At 35.6% G+C, this 13,107-nt stretch overlaps 1 protein-coding gene across 1 annotated transcript in view; it reads left to right on the forward strand.

Annotated features, from left to right (window-relative positions):
- Window positions 1-1,446: 1,446 nt before the first annotated feature.
- The window catches only part of KCNV1 (potassium voltage-gated channel modifier subfamily V member 1), a 522,556-nt gene continuing 510,895 nt past the window's right edge, over window positions 1,447-13,107 (forward strand). Inside the window, exon 1 of the mRNA XM_044067098.1 lies at window positions 1,447-1,943. The gene's annotated coding sequence lies outside the window, so the exon portion shown is untranslated. The remainder of the gene's footprint in view (window positions 1,944-13,107) is intronic.

The raw sequence follows: 13,107 nt of genomic DNA on the forward strand, positions 1-13,107 counted from the left end.
AAAGATGGTTTACAATTCAAAAAAGTCATGGCTACTCACCCTCTAGCTTGCACCAAGACACCTCAAGGAATTGCAGTTTGCTTGTACTATTTGATTGGCTACCACTTTTAAATAGCTTATCTGCCTGCTGTACCCAATGATATTACCCCCCCCCCCCCATTTCTCATGAGAATTCAGTATAATTCCGAAATAGATAATGCTCATGTATTGTTAAAATCGAGTTTTTCATTAAGTTTTCGTATTGGCTTGATACAAAACATTGTTTACAATATTTTGAAGTTGTATTATTAGTTTACATGGTAAAACACATTTTCTGCTTCTGTGTTTGCATGCATTCTTCTTTGGTCATGTAAATTCTCAGAATGTGTATAAGCTATTGTCCAAGTGGCTTCCACTATGCGTAGATTAAAGCAAATGTACCAAAGACTGGAATCCCGAACTGCATTTGTTATTTTCATGGAAGCAAGACTCCACCCCCACCTACAATTTACCTATTTATCAATCTTTCTATACCAGCTCCATGGTCACACCAACTCAAAGAAGGGAGGAAATCCCCCCCCCCCCCCCCCCCAAAAGAGCATCACTTATGGCACAGTTCTCCTACAGTGATTTCCATGAAGGAACTCCGCTTGTCAACGGGATGACGATCGGGCAGTTAAAGCTGCAGTTTTCGGTGTTTGTCCAAAGGTAGGCTGTCCACATAAAGTATTTTTTCTTTCGTTCAATTCTGTCTCATAACATTGGACTGTTAACTTGGTAAGTAGATGGTACCTTTGGCAATGCCCCCATTTCTTACTCCACCTCTAAAGATGGGTCCAAAAAGAAAGAAAAAAAGGTCTCTCAGAGCTGAGCACCTCAAAAGTTGTTCTCAAAGTTGAGGGGAAAAGATTTGTAATAGCACCTTTCTATACAGTTCACTGTCATTTATGCTTAAAAAATACAAGGTTTTCAAGCTAAGGAAAGGGCAGTTATGAAACTACACAACATATATATTTGCTAAACTGCTGCAAATAAAGAGCTGTAATACATTTTTACTACAGTTCCTAACATAAACTGTCATTTAACTGACCATATGGCTTAAATGATTGCCCGTACGTTTTTCTGAAAAGATTCTGCACCTCTTCCACAGTGCAGGGCAGGTCGTGCCCCCTCCCCCGAGCCACACAAAAAAGTTTGTGCTCCAGAGCCGCCCCGTTATTCCCGCTCTCCTAACAGCTTGTGGAATCCGGTATCTCCGTTACTTTCCAGCAAGAAGAAATAAAGTCATGCAAGCTGACCACATTTACTGTGTGTTCATTTAGACTTATAATTCTCCACATAAGTCATGAAATGCACAAGATTTTAACGTCAGGTAGTTGCGTTTCCTGTGGAAGGACGCAGCACATACCTTTCTGACAAGGTGAGAACCTGACTGGTCAGGTGTGTGTATCACAGCACTGTGTACAACAGGTGCACATGGTATCTGTTACCTTTCCAGGCGCTACCAATTATCTAAAGGTAGAAACAGCAACATTTGAGCGATCCTCTGATCCGATAGGCTCTCCAGATCCCAGTGGGCAAGTAACTGAATAAGTCGGTGCTTATAATACAATATTAAGGAGCACCTCCATTCCAGAAGGTGGTACGTCAGGCTAGAAATGTTACCTAGGCAGCTGCAGAGAGGGGAGGAGGAAGGGACTAAATGAAGTCTGTGACTAGAACAGGGAGACTGGAAATAGCTGAATGGAAGAAGCGCTGCTTCGCTTACCTTTACGTTGGAAACGTCTTATCTTAGCAACGCTTGCAATGGGCTTTACTAGAATTTAAAAATGTCTGCAAGTCTGGGGCGTTGGAATGAAAGATATCACAGCACATGAATAATGAAAAGAACAGATAAACCACTGGCTTACCTTTCTTTGAAACGCGGCTGTGCTGTAGGGACAGCGGTTTGCACCCGGAGTAAGGTAAGAGGTATAGTTTACACAACCTTCTCACCTCTACCTGTTACTGAATCCAACTTTCTTTCCGAGCGTTGGGAGGTATAAAATTCTCTCTTTTTTATTGTCAAACTCATGTAAATGTCAGAAAGTACACATTTAGTTCTTATTGCCATTGCAATTGGCAGATGACTTTCTTGCAGCACGTGTGTGTGTGTGTGTGTGTGTGTGTGTGTGTGTGTGTGTGTGTGTGTGTATTTCTACCTTTATATGCTGGGCAGATGAGCTGGAGAGTACTAAGAAAGGGAATCACGTAGGAACATTTGAGTAAGTGGCTTGATGAAATTTCGGACGTTCAAATTAAAGGGGGATGAAGCAAACTGCAACTTGACTGTTGTCCCTGTCTCTCAGGTGCACTTCAAAGCTCATTATAAGGAACATTCCTCGTTTTGTATCTTAAAGAATTCATGGAAGGAGCTGTCACACATTCATGTTAAGAACTTTTTTAATGTTACCCATGATAAGTAATAGTAAGTCATATTAATGTATTAAAACAACATTTTCTGCGTATAAAATAACAAATTTTAACCATCCCCTAAGTTTCCCAGTGAAATTCTTAGTAAGGTGTTAGTAAGTGTTCCACGTTTTGCTTATTTGCTCCACATTATGAGAGGCAGTGTTCCACATTTTGGAGATGGGAGGTTCAGAGGCTCAGAGCTATGCTTGTGTTTCTGAGAAGTTACAGCAGCGATATGATGTTTTACTGAATTAAACACACATTTCATAACCAAGGTGGTTGAACTCATGCCTCGCAATTGTCCCTGATTTTGTAGAATGTCTCTGATTTTGCCTCATGTTTGTCCTTTGTCCTATATTTTTCCAAGTAAATCACTAAGGTTTACAGTCAGTCTGTAATGTCAGTCATTTGAGTACACCACTCATCTTCTAAGCACAAGAAATGTGGACCAAGCCAATATAAGGAGTGTGTGTGTGTGTGTGTGGGTGTGGGGGGGGGGGGGGGGGCAGGGGAGTGCAAAATCAGGAGCAGGTTTTAAATATTGCACTTACAAACTTAAAAAGTCTTTAGTGTAGAATAGCAGGTTTGTGTTAACATGCATTTTCCAAAAGGTGTGAACTGTGAAGTGTGAAACAAACACGTCAATAGTTAGTGACGTCAAGACTTACTGGTTTGCCAGAAAACCACAAATTTGTTTGGAAAATAGACGAAAAATGTGAGGCAAAATTCTGGACAGTTGACAGGTATCCATTAGAGTTAGCTACACACTTAGTATTGTTCAGAGAATGCTTGTTGATGCAAACAATTTTGCTCTATTACATTTCAACTGAATTAAAGTAATAATTAAAACTTGTCCCCTATTGCAGACCTTTGTCCACTATTATTTTGTTTACTTTGTCTAGAATTCTTGAGAAAAGAAGTCGAGAGATATTGTAAAACCTTTAACTGAGGGGACAGGTACATAACTAGGCAGTGTATCTCGAGGCCTCTTAAGCTATTCTCACAACTACTTATCGTATGCCTGTGAAATTAAACAAGTCGTAATGAAAGTAATATAGCCTGCTTTTTTTTTTGGGGGGGGGGTGCAACTTTGGAAATGAAAGGTTGACCATCTAAATAAAAGGCAATGTGATAAAAACTTGTATTTAGACACTTGCATTCTAAGTAGATCACCTAGCATTATATGTACAAGTGGTTGTGACACGGCAATTAACAGTCCCAGAGTAGCCACCCGTAGTATGTAGATGGTCATTCTCACTTAAACAAGAGGGGTAACACTGCTGATCATTTATAGGCGCCTTAAATGTTGACTGGTACAAATTCAGCAGTAAATACAGCACTGCTGCTAAACAGTTAACCCAGACCTTTGATTTTGAAAGTGATTTTGCTACAAAGTTGTACGTGCTGGCAGCTGGAAGACACTAAAGCCACTAGCCAGAGCAGAACAACAGCTGAAGTGACTCGCCCTTGTGTACAGGTATGGCGTTTGGTAGTACTTTTGGTTGTTATTTATCTATTCGTAAAGCGAATCATTTACTAAAACAGCTTTATTAACACGGTTGCTTCTGTAACATGGCGTCTCTGCATCAGTATGTTCTATCCCTTGTGAATTTTGGTATCAGCATGCACACTTCTTTGTAAGTATTGCACGCATGTTGTTGGTTTGATATGGCTTTGTGGAGGGAGGCCATCATTGCTGTCTAACAGACAGTGCTGACATTCTGCCAACAATACTGGATACAGTCGTGCTAAAGGAAAATACGACGTCTACTTCTAAATCAGATACTAGTGACTTTTTCCGCTCCTAGAAAAAAGTTCAACTGATGTAGGTGTCATAGATCGCCAGTCTTTTAGTTAACAGCTGGTTCTTCGATAACCGAGCTAAGTAGGATCCTGAGGTAGCAGCGACTAGATCGTTACTGTAGAAAAAAACTAAAACAGAGATAATCGTTACATAGTGGGGCAGCGGATAACATTAGCGCTTCACAGTAAGAGGTTCAAGGTTCGATTCTCAGCTACAGTGCATTTTGTGCGGAGTCTCTACGACCTCCCTGTACTCGCATGTTATTTTCTCCGAGTGCAACGGTGGTTTCCTCCCACATTTCAAAGATATGCGATAGGTGGATTGGAGACTCTAAACTGGCCAGAGGTGAGTGTGTAGTAGGGAAAAGAGCCACGACAGGTTTGCCAACCGGCGATATGACCCCTGGTTCTAGATAATTATCAGCTATTAAAGTGACAACCCCGATCCACTGTGCAAAACGGGAAAAGGGATGTATATGGATGGACACATCATAAAAGGAATATCTAATGATGGGGAGGGGTCCACACGCTCACCTTACTGGCAATAGGCAAGGCTGACCCTAGGTCAGACTTCAGTGAAGTACTGTTGTAGCAGCAATTGAGTCAGACCCATAATATATATCAACATTTAATGTGATTATTTTCAAACAGAATTATACAATAAGTAGATGACAAAAATCTCTTTGCTCCCTGCATGTAATGATGTACATTACGAAACGGAAACAAATGTGCAATGTTGATACATTCTTTATCGGTGTAACATGATCCTGAAGAAACTGGGGCACGCTTTCTCTGAAGCGTCTTTGGCTTTGATGTCACTATTTAATGATACAGCTCTGTGCTACTTTCAGTAAATTTTATGGGTGGATTTTTTGTGTGTGTATGTGTGTGTGTTTTCACGGTCAAAACTCAGCTGAGTGTAAGCATGGTGAAAAAAAAAAACGACTCGCTGACCATTTTATAAGCTTGCTAAAACAAATGTGATGTTTTGGTTAAAAAGGTCAGTTTTCTAGGGTTGCCACCTTTTCAAATGCCCAAAGTGGGATATTTTTTGTACAAACGTCAGATTTTGCAAGGCAAAACATACCCACGGCCAGTACAAAGGACGTAATGTTTTGCCTAAATAAACGCGTATTCAGCACGTAAAAATCTTCTACCAATCATTAGCGGACCGGAGTTCCGCTGTGGCGACCTAACCTGGAAAAAGCCGAAATACACAAACATTCTGTTTCTTGTAACATTTAGGTGTTTCAGAAACAGAATAACTGCTTTATGCAACTATTACATTAAATATAGGAAATATGTTTGTCCTAATATCTCAGGACATTTGCCATTTTTTTCAATTTATATACAGGACACAACTGCCCAAAGAGGGACTGTCCCTCACAAAGTAGGACAGGTGGTAACCCTACAGTTTTCGGGCTGGTCATTTCAGAGTTATGCTCATGACTAACAGGTACAGGTCACACACACAGTCTTATTTCACCTTAAAACTGCAAGCATGTTTCCTTTATTACAAACCTCATAAATAGTTTGACTTGACCTTTAGGGTTGCCACCTTTCCAAATGCCCAAAGTGGGATATTTTTTGTACAAACGTCAGGTTTTGCAGGGCAAAACATACTCATGTCCAGTACAAAGGACATAACTTCACTTTTTTTGCCTAATAAAAAGCGTATCCTTGTAGCATTTTACTTGCTTATTCTGTTGGGTATAACATTTAGGTGTTTCAGATGCAGAACAACTATTACATAAAATATAGGAAATATTTTTGTCCTAAAATCTCAGGACATTTGTCATTTTTCAGTTTTTTTTTGCAGGACACAACTGCCCAAAGAGGGACTGTCCCTCTCAAAGTAGGACATGTGGTAACCCTATTGACCTTGTAAAATGGGAAGTATTTTGACTTCATTATAAAATGATCACCTGCTTTATGTCTGTGTGCTAAGGTGGTGGTGGTGGGGGATAATAGAGAAACATGGGCAAAATGCATGTGTAAAACACTGAAAAGTGTCAGAAGGGGGAAGGTGATAGAATGAAGAGACTGACAGTGTTGTCAAGAGATAATACTAACATGGGTGCACACAGCAACAAGAATTTATGAGAGTTGCACACATTGTTGTACTAATCATACAATGGTAATGTAACATCAGCATTAGTACTGGGATTTCAAAAAAAAATCAGTTTCTGCAGGCAGGATCAGCAAGCACATTCATTCATTTTTTTTCAGATAGAAACTCTTCCCCGGGTATATTTTGTTTGAAAAGCATACATGTGCAGATATGAAGTCCACTAGTCTAATGACAGATTTGAGGAGTTTAGGTATAAACTGCCAGCGTGAATAACCATGTTAAGTCCAATGGTAACATGAACACTCACTCAAGGAATTGCAATCTCTTTTGCAACATAAAGGAAATATGTTGGAGGGATAGACATTTGTCACAGCTAATACCTCTTCTATAGAAAAACCTTTTACTACAGATAAAACAAAGAACTTCTCATACTCTAATTAAACATAATTTGGTAGAATGAATGGGAAAATGCAAATCCATTCCAGGTTTAACACCCATGTCCCTCATGGATAGGGGCAACAAGAAACTGTTCCAACATATCCTCTGGGTATTCATAAGTAAAATATAAGGCCTAAAAGCTTCCATGGGAATTTAAGGTTAGGCTTCTTAAGATCATCATAGATCAATAACCTAGAAAATACCTGTGAACCTCTAATGGAGGTTAGCATTGCTAGAATTTATATAAACTGGTTCTTACTAATGCAGAACAAGAATAGGAAACACCAGACCACGGCAGATGAAATCAAATTAAAGTCCAAAATTTAATCCACAAGTGCAGTACAAAAAATGGTGAGCACTTTCATAGCCAAAGCTACTTCATCAGACAACTCAATAAATTACTTAGTGATTTTTAAAACAACATCAGCCAATCAGGGCCACTTTCCAATAAGAACAATTAACCTGATAGCTATTACCTTAAAGCAATAATACTGAATAAAACATAGTATCATCTATTAAATACACAATATCACTTGGAATAAATAAATAAAAGTACATATAAAAGTATATCAAAAAACATCTTATCTACATAGTGGCTTATTAACTAATACAGGTTTAATACAAACATTATAATTTAAACCTTTGCCCATATTGGCATGCATCCTGATAATCCACTCAAGCTCTTTAGTCTCTACCAAATTCCTGATTGCACCACCTCTACATCCTAGTTGGACTTTTTCCATTGCCATAAATTTAAAATTATGTGATACCCGTGATACTAGAACATGTCTCGCTAGGGCATTAGTCTCTGCCCCTCTATTTACATCATAGATGTGTTCTCTAATCCTGTCACAGAACCTTCGTGTGTTCATGCCCACATAGAATGACCAACATGTAGTACAATAAGCTAGGTATAGAATGTTGGTGGTATTACAGTCAGCTGAGAGTCTGAAATAAATAGTCTTTCCAGTGTCAGGATGTTCATAATGCCCTCTGTTATCAATATATTGACATTAGTTACAGGAATTACAGGGTTTGTTCCATGTACATGGATTGTAGATTGATCATTTGTTTCTTGCTTATACCTGGGGCCACACAGAAGTCTTTTAAGGGATACAGTGGTGCAATCAGGAATTTGGTAGAGAGGGCGTGGCCAAGGGTGAACACAGGATAGCAGCAGATTTCTTCAGCTCCACCAATTTCATTACACTGACAGGAATTAATTACTTAAAAAATTAATTTTTGAAGTAATTTTCTTTCTAAATACGTTTGTTTTATATAGTTCTTGAACTATATCTAAAAAAGAAAGGAAATCTTAACAATATTCCTGTCAGAAATCACTGTGGAAATTTTCCTGTCAGTTTATCAGTCTGAAATGAGTTCCAGTAAGACAAATTCTCAAGACTCCAGCATCAAGAAAGAACTTCAGTCTCTGATAATTATAATCCAGCAACTTACTGATAAAATGGATAAAATGGATACTAAAATAGACACCTTCATAGAAAAACTACAAAACAAATAGACCTGTTACATACAGACCTGCAACAACAGAAGAACCAGATGACAGGCATAGAAGAAGCTGTGAATGACATGGAAAATAGAATCCAAGAAGAGGAAATCAACATTGAGTTTCTGCTGAAACAAAATACACATTTACAAACAAAGCTGGATGACCTGGAAAATAGATCTAGGCGCAATAACATTAGGATTTTTGGACTGCCAGAAAATATTGAAGGTAACAATATTACTTCTTTTTAACAACTTGGCTCCCTAAAACTTTAGACTTACCAGAAGCATTCTCTTTTGGTATCGAAGAGCACATAGATCTATAGCTAATACTAACTCTAACAAAAATATCCTAGATCAGTTATAGTTAGATTTCTATCATCTTTTGATAAAGAGATGGTTCTTAAATCTGCTTGGGCTAAAGCTCCTGTTAAGATTAATGAGACAACTGTGCGTTTTGACAATGACTATTCTTCCATGGTAATAGCTAAAAGAAAAGTTTTTCTGCCACTAATAAGGGAGCTTAAAAAAGCACAGTTTAAAACATACCTTCTGTTTCCTGCCAAGCTTAAAATCTTCCTTCCTGATGGTCCTAAGTTTTTCGATGATTTAGACTCTGCTTTACTGTTTGTCAAAGAAAAAAGGATTTTGGATAAAATAGAAGAAATGGAATGGGCTAGTTCTTCATTAAAGAGACTGGCAACTGAAGCTTCGTGGAAGACTTCAGAGAAGAAGAAGAGACTAAAAAACAAATGATTTGTTATATGTTTTTTTTTCTCTCTCATCATTTTAGGTCATTATTAATCTTTTTGAATATAGTTCCTGCATTTCCAGAAAGCCACAAATATTTTGGAAAAGATTTAATCAAAGTTATTCTCTATGTGCAAAGAAATGTTTTGTTTCATAACCAGTCAAAATACCTGAAGATTTAATGGCAAACTGTGATTCAATTTGTTTCTCTTTCTGAAAAGAAGTAAGGTTAGTAATTTGATACATTTTTTTATCTTTACCTTTTTTTCCTTCTCCTTTTATTATTTTCTTTGTTTAAACAATGACATTCTATTTAGATTATGTAGTGGGTAAAGGGTGGGGAGGGCAGGAGAGAACAGTAATGAAAATATCATTAATAGAATAATAACATATTTATTCCTTGTAAAAGTTTTTATAAGTTCTTCAAATGCTATTTCTAATTATACTTTCTTGATTATACTGCTTATGCCTGTTTGTAAATAATCTGTTATGCTTTAACTAATAATAATCAGAACTAAATAAGAGTAAATAATATGTTTTATTTTTAACTCTATTAATATAAACAGTAAGTAACATTCCATTGTATATACTTCTTACAGCTTTCTCTTACATTTTTTATTTCTGCCTCACTCCTTTTATTTTCTACTCTCTTTTCTTTTCTTTATTAATATATAGAAATGCTTTTGATTGTGTGGGCACAGTGAATAATAGGATTTGTATGAAAATTGAGTTGGGAGAAGAATGTTGAGTTTTATTGCTTGTTGGTAATTTGGGGCTTAATTTCACTTACATAGAGGCTGTAATGATCTGTGGAATACATTGTGAAGGTTTTGTCATGTTTAGACGCATTTACACTGCTAAATGAATGTTTGTCACTAGTTTTTAATAAGTTTCCCGCCAAAATGTTGAGAGACAATCTGAGATGTGGGCTGTCTCATGCACAGTGTTCATGAGTTACTTCAGAAGCTTCAGCTCACAGAATTCTCACAGAGAAACTGAAAGCAGTTAGTATAACCTTTGACATAGTTATCACACTGACACACCACAGATTCAGGAAAATACTCTTCATAAAATATGCCAGTTATAATGTTTTGTTTCATAACCAGTCAAAATATCTGAAGATTTAATGGCAAGCTGTGATTCAATTTGTTTCTCTTTCTGAAAAGAAGTAAGAGGCTGTAATGGTCTGTGGAATACATTGTGAAGGTTTTGTCATGTTTACATGCATTTACACTACTAAATGAATGTTTGTCACTAGTTTTTAATAAGTTTCCCGCCAAAATGTTAAGAGAGACAATCTGAGATGTGGGCTGTCTCATGCACAGTGTCCATGAACTACTTCAAAAGCTTCAACTCACAGAATTCTCACAGAGAAACTGAAAGCAGTTAGTATAACCTTTGACATAGTTATCACACTGACACACCACAGATTCAGGAAAAATACTCTATTCATAAAATATGCCAGTTATAATGAGTCTAAATGATGTAGTTTCTTGTAGTAAGTAAATGTCTTATTTTAGAAGGCATAGAAAATGAAACATTTATTTAAATGTTTTTGAAAATCTACTTAACAGCAGCATAATAATCTGTGTTAAAAATTTGTGTTCCAAACATATACTTTACTATAACTCATTTAATTCATCTGATTGACAAGCATAAATAATCTTATAACTCTATTCTGGAAGAAATGTCATGTGATATATTTTAAAGCAGTAGGTTAGCATGATTGTAAAATCTAATTACTAAAATGTGTTTGCTGTGCATTATTTTGTATAAAGCAGACAGATTTATTCTAGGGACAGCAAGTAGGATAGTGCTCAACAAAGACACAACTCAGTGAGATCAGATATATATATATATATATATATATATATATATATATATATATATATATGTGTGTGTGTGTGTGTGTATGTGTGTGTGTAAGTGTGATGGCTTTTTTTATATAATAATGCAAGTGTTTCTGAAAATCTGAATAACTATCCAATATGATTTATAATAATTTCTATGAATACAATATTTTACTCTATTGACAAAATGAATGTTTGTCACTAGTTTTTAATAAGTTTCCCGCCAAAATGTTAAGGGAGACAATCTGGGATGTGGGCTGTCTCATGCACAGTGTCCATGAACTACTTCAAAAGCTTCAACTCACAGAATTCTCACAGAGAAACTGAAAGCAGTTAGTATAAGCTCTGACCTAGTTATCATACTGACACACCACAGATTCAGGAAAAATACTCTATTCATAAAATGTCAGTTATAATGAGTTTAAATGATGTAGTTTCTTGTAGTAAGTAAATGTCTTATTTTAGAAGGCATAGAAAATGAAACATTTATTTAAATGTTTTTGAAAATCTACTTAACAGCAGCATAATAATCTGTGTTAAAAACTTCTGTTCCAAACATATACTTTATTATAATTCATTTAATTCATCTGATTGACAAGCATAAACAATTTTATAATTCTATTCTGGAAGAAATGTCATGTGATATATTTTAAAGCAGTAGGTTATCATGATTGTAAAATCTGGTTACTAAAATGTGTTTGCTGTGCATTATTTTCTATAAAGCAGACAGATTTATTCTAGGAACAGCAAGTAGGATAGTGCTCAACAAGGACATAACTCAGTGAGATCAGATATATATATATATATATATATATATATATATATATATATATATATATATATATGTGTGTGTGTGTGTATGTGTATGTGTGTGTGTATGTATGTGTGTGTGTGTCTGTGTGTATGTGTGTGATGGCTTTTTTTTTTAATAATGCAAGTGTTTCTGAGAATTTGCATAACTATGCAATATGATTTATAATAATTTTTATGAATACAATATTTTACTCTATTGACAATAATGAGTTTAAGTAAATGCTCATATACAAACAATTCAAGATTTTTTTTTTGGAAGCTGTTAATAGTATTCACATGACAGAAAATAGATGCATCTTAATATATGTAATGTCTGAATCATATTAGCCAAAGTTTTTGATTTAAATGAATGTTAGAATCTAATTTTCTCTCCTCTTGATTTCTAACATCAAGATTATTTGAATGCTATTTGAATACAAGTGTTATATATTACATAGATCTATATAGTAGTATGAACAGTTTATTTTAGTTTATATGATGCTGTTTTACCAAATGTGTAGTTTTGTCTTGATAGATAATTGAATTGAAAACTGTTAACCTCAGTTAAATATAACTAGTATTAAATTGATAAGGTGGTAGCTGAGGTACTGCTGCTTAGGGTAGAGGGTTAACTTGAGTAGTAAATACTACTCTAAGTTGGAGTTTTCAACTCCAGGCTGGATGCAAGGTTTAATCCTTACATTATTTTCACTTGTTCATTGTTATATGTATATAGTTTTGACATCCACAATATATTTTGTACACTCATTGTCACTACAAACAAAATTGAATCCTATACAAAATCCCATAAGAGATTTAATAAATACAGCTATATTTAAAGGTACACCTAAAAGAGGAGATGTAACATTATTTATCTTGTTATTTGTTATTTCGATCATAAGATTCTTGAGTTTTAAAAATGCCAAATGACATCTTTAAAATGAATTTCTTTAAACATTAATGGATTGAATAATCCGTGTAAAAGGGCAAGCCTAATAAGATACATTAATTTACACAAGGCCAATCTAGTCTTCCTGCAAGAAACCCATCTCTTGAAAAAATATATTGATAAACTAGCCACTAATAAGTATACAGTATTGGCTAGTTCAGAGCACACTCAGAAAAAGAGGAGTGGCTATTTTATGGAATAAAAGTATGCCCATTCCTAAAACCATTAAGTCTTTTCAGGATGACAAAGGAATGTTTTGTATGGTTACAATACAAATTAATGGGAAGACTTACACTTTAATTAATGTATATTGGATACCTGGAATTGGTATTAATACAGTGAAACATCATATTGATAAGATCATATCATTCTCTATAGGGATATTATTTTAGCTGGTGATTTTAATTGTATACTACATGAAAGTGATACTACCACTATAAGGAAAAGAAGAATTACATCTAATGCAAAACATTTAAATGATTTTGCTAATTCTTATCATTTGAATGATATTAATA

The sequence above is a fragment of the Protopterus annectens genome, chromosome 3.part1 (assembly GCF_019279795.1).
Source record: "Protopterus annectens isolate FY-2018-M chromosome 3.part1, PAN1.0, whole genome shotgun sequence".
NCBI lineage: Eukaryota > Metazoa > Chordata > Ceratodontiformes > Protopteridae > Protopterus > Protopterus annectens.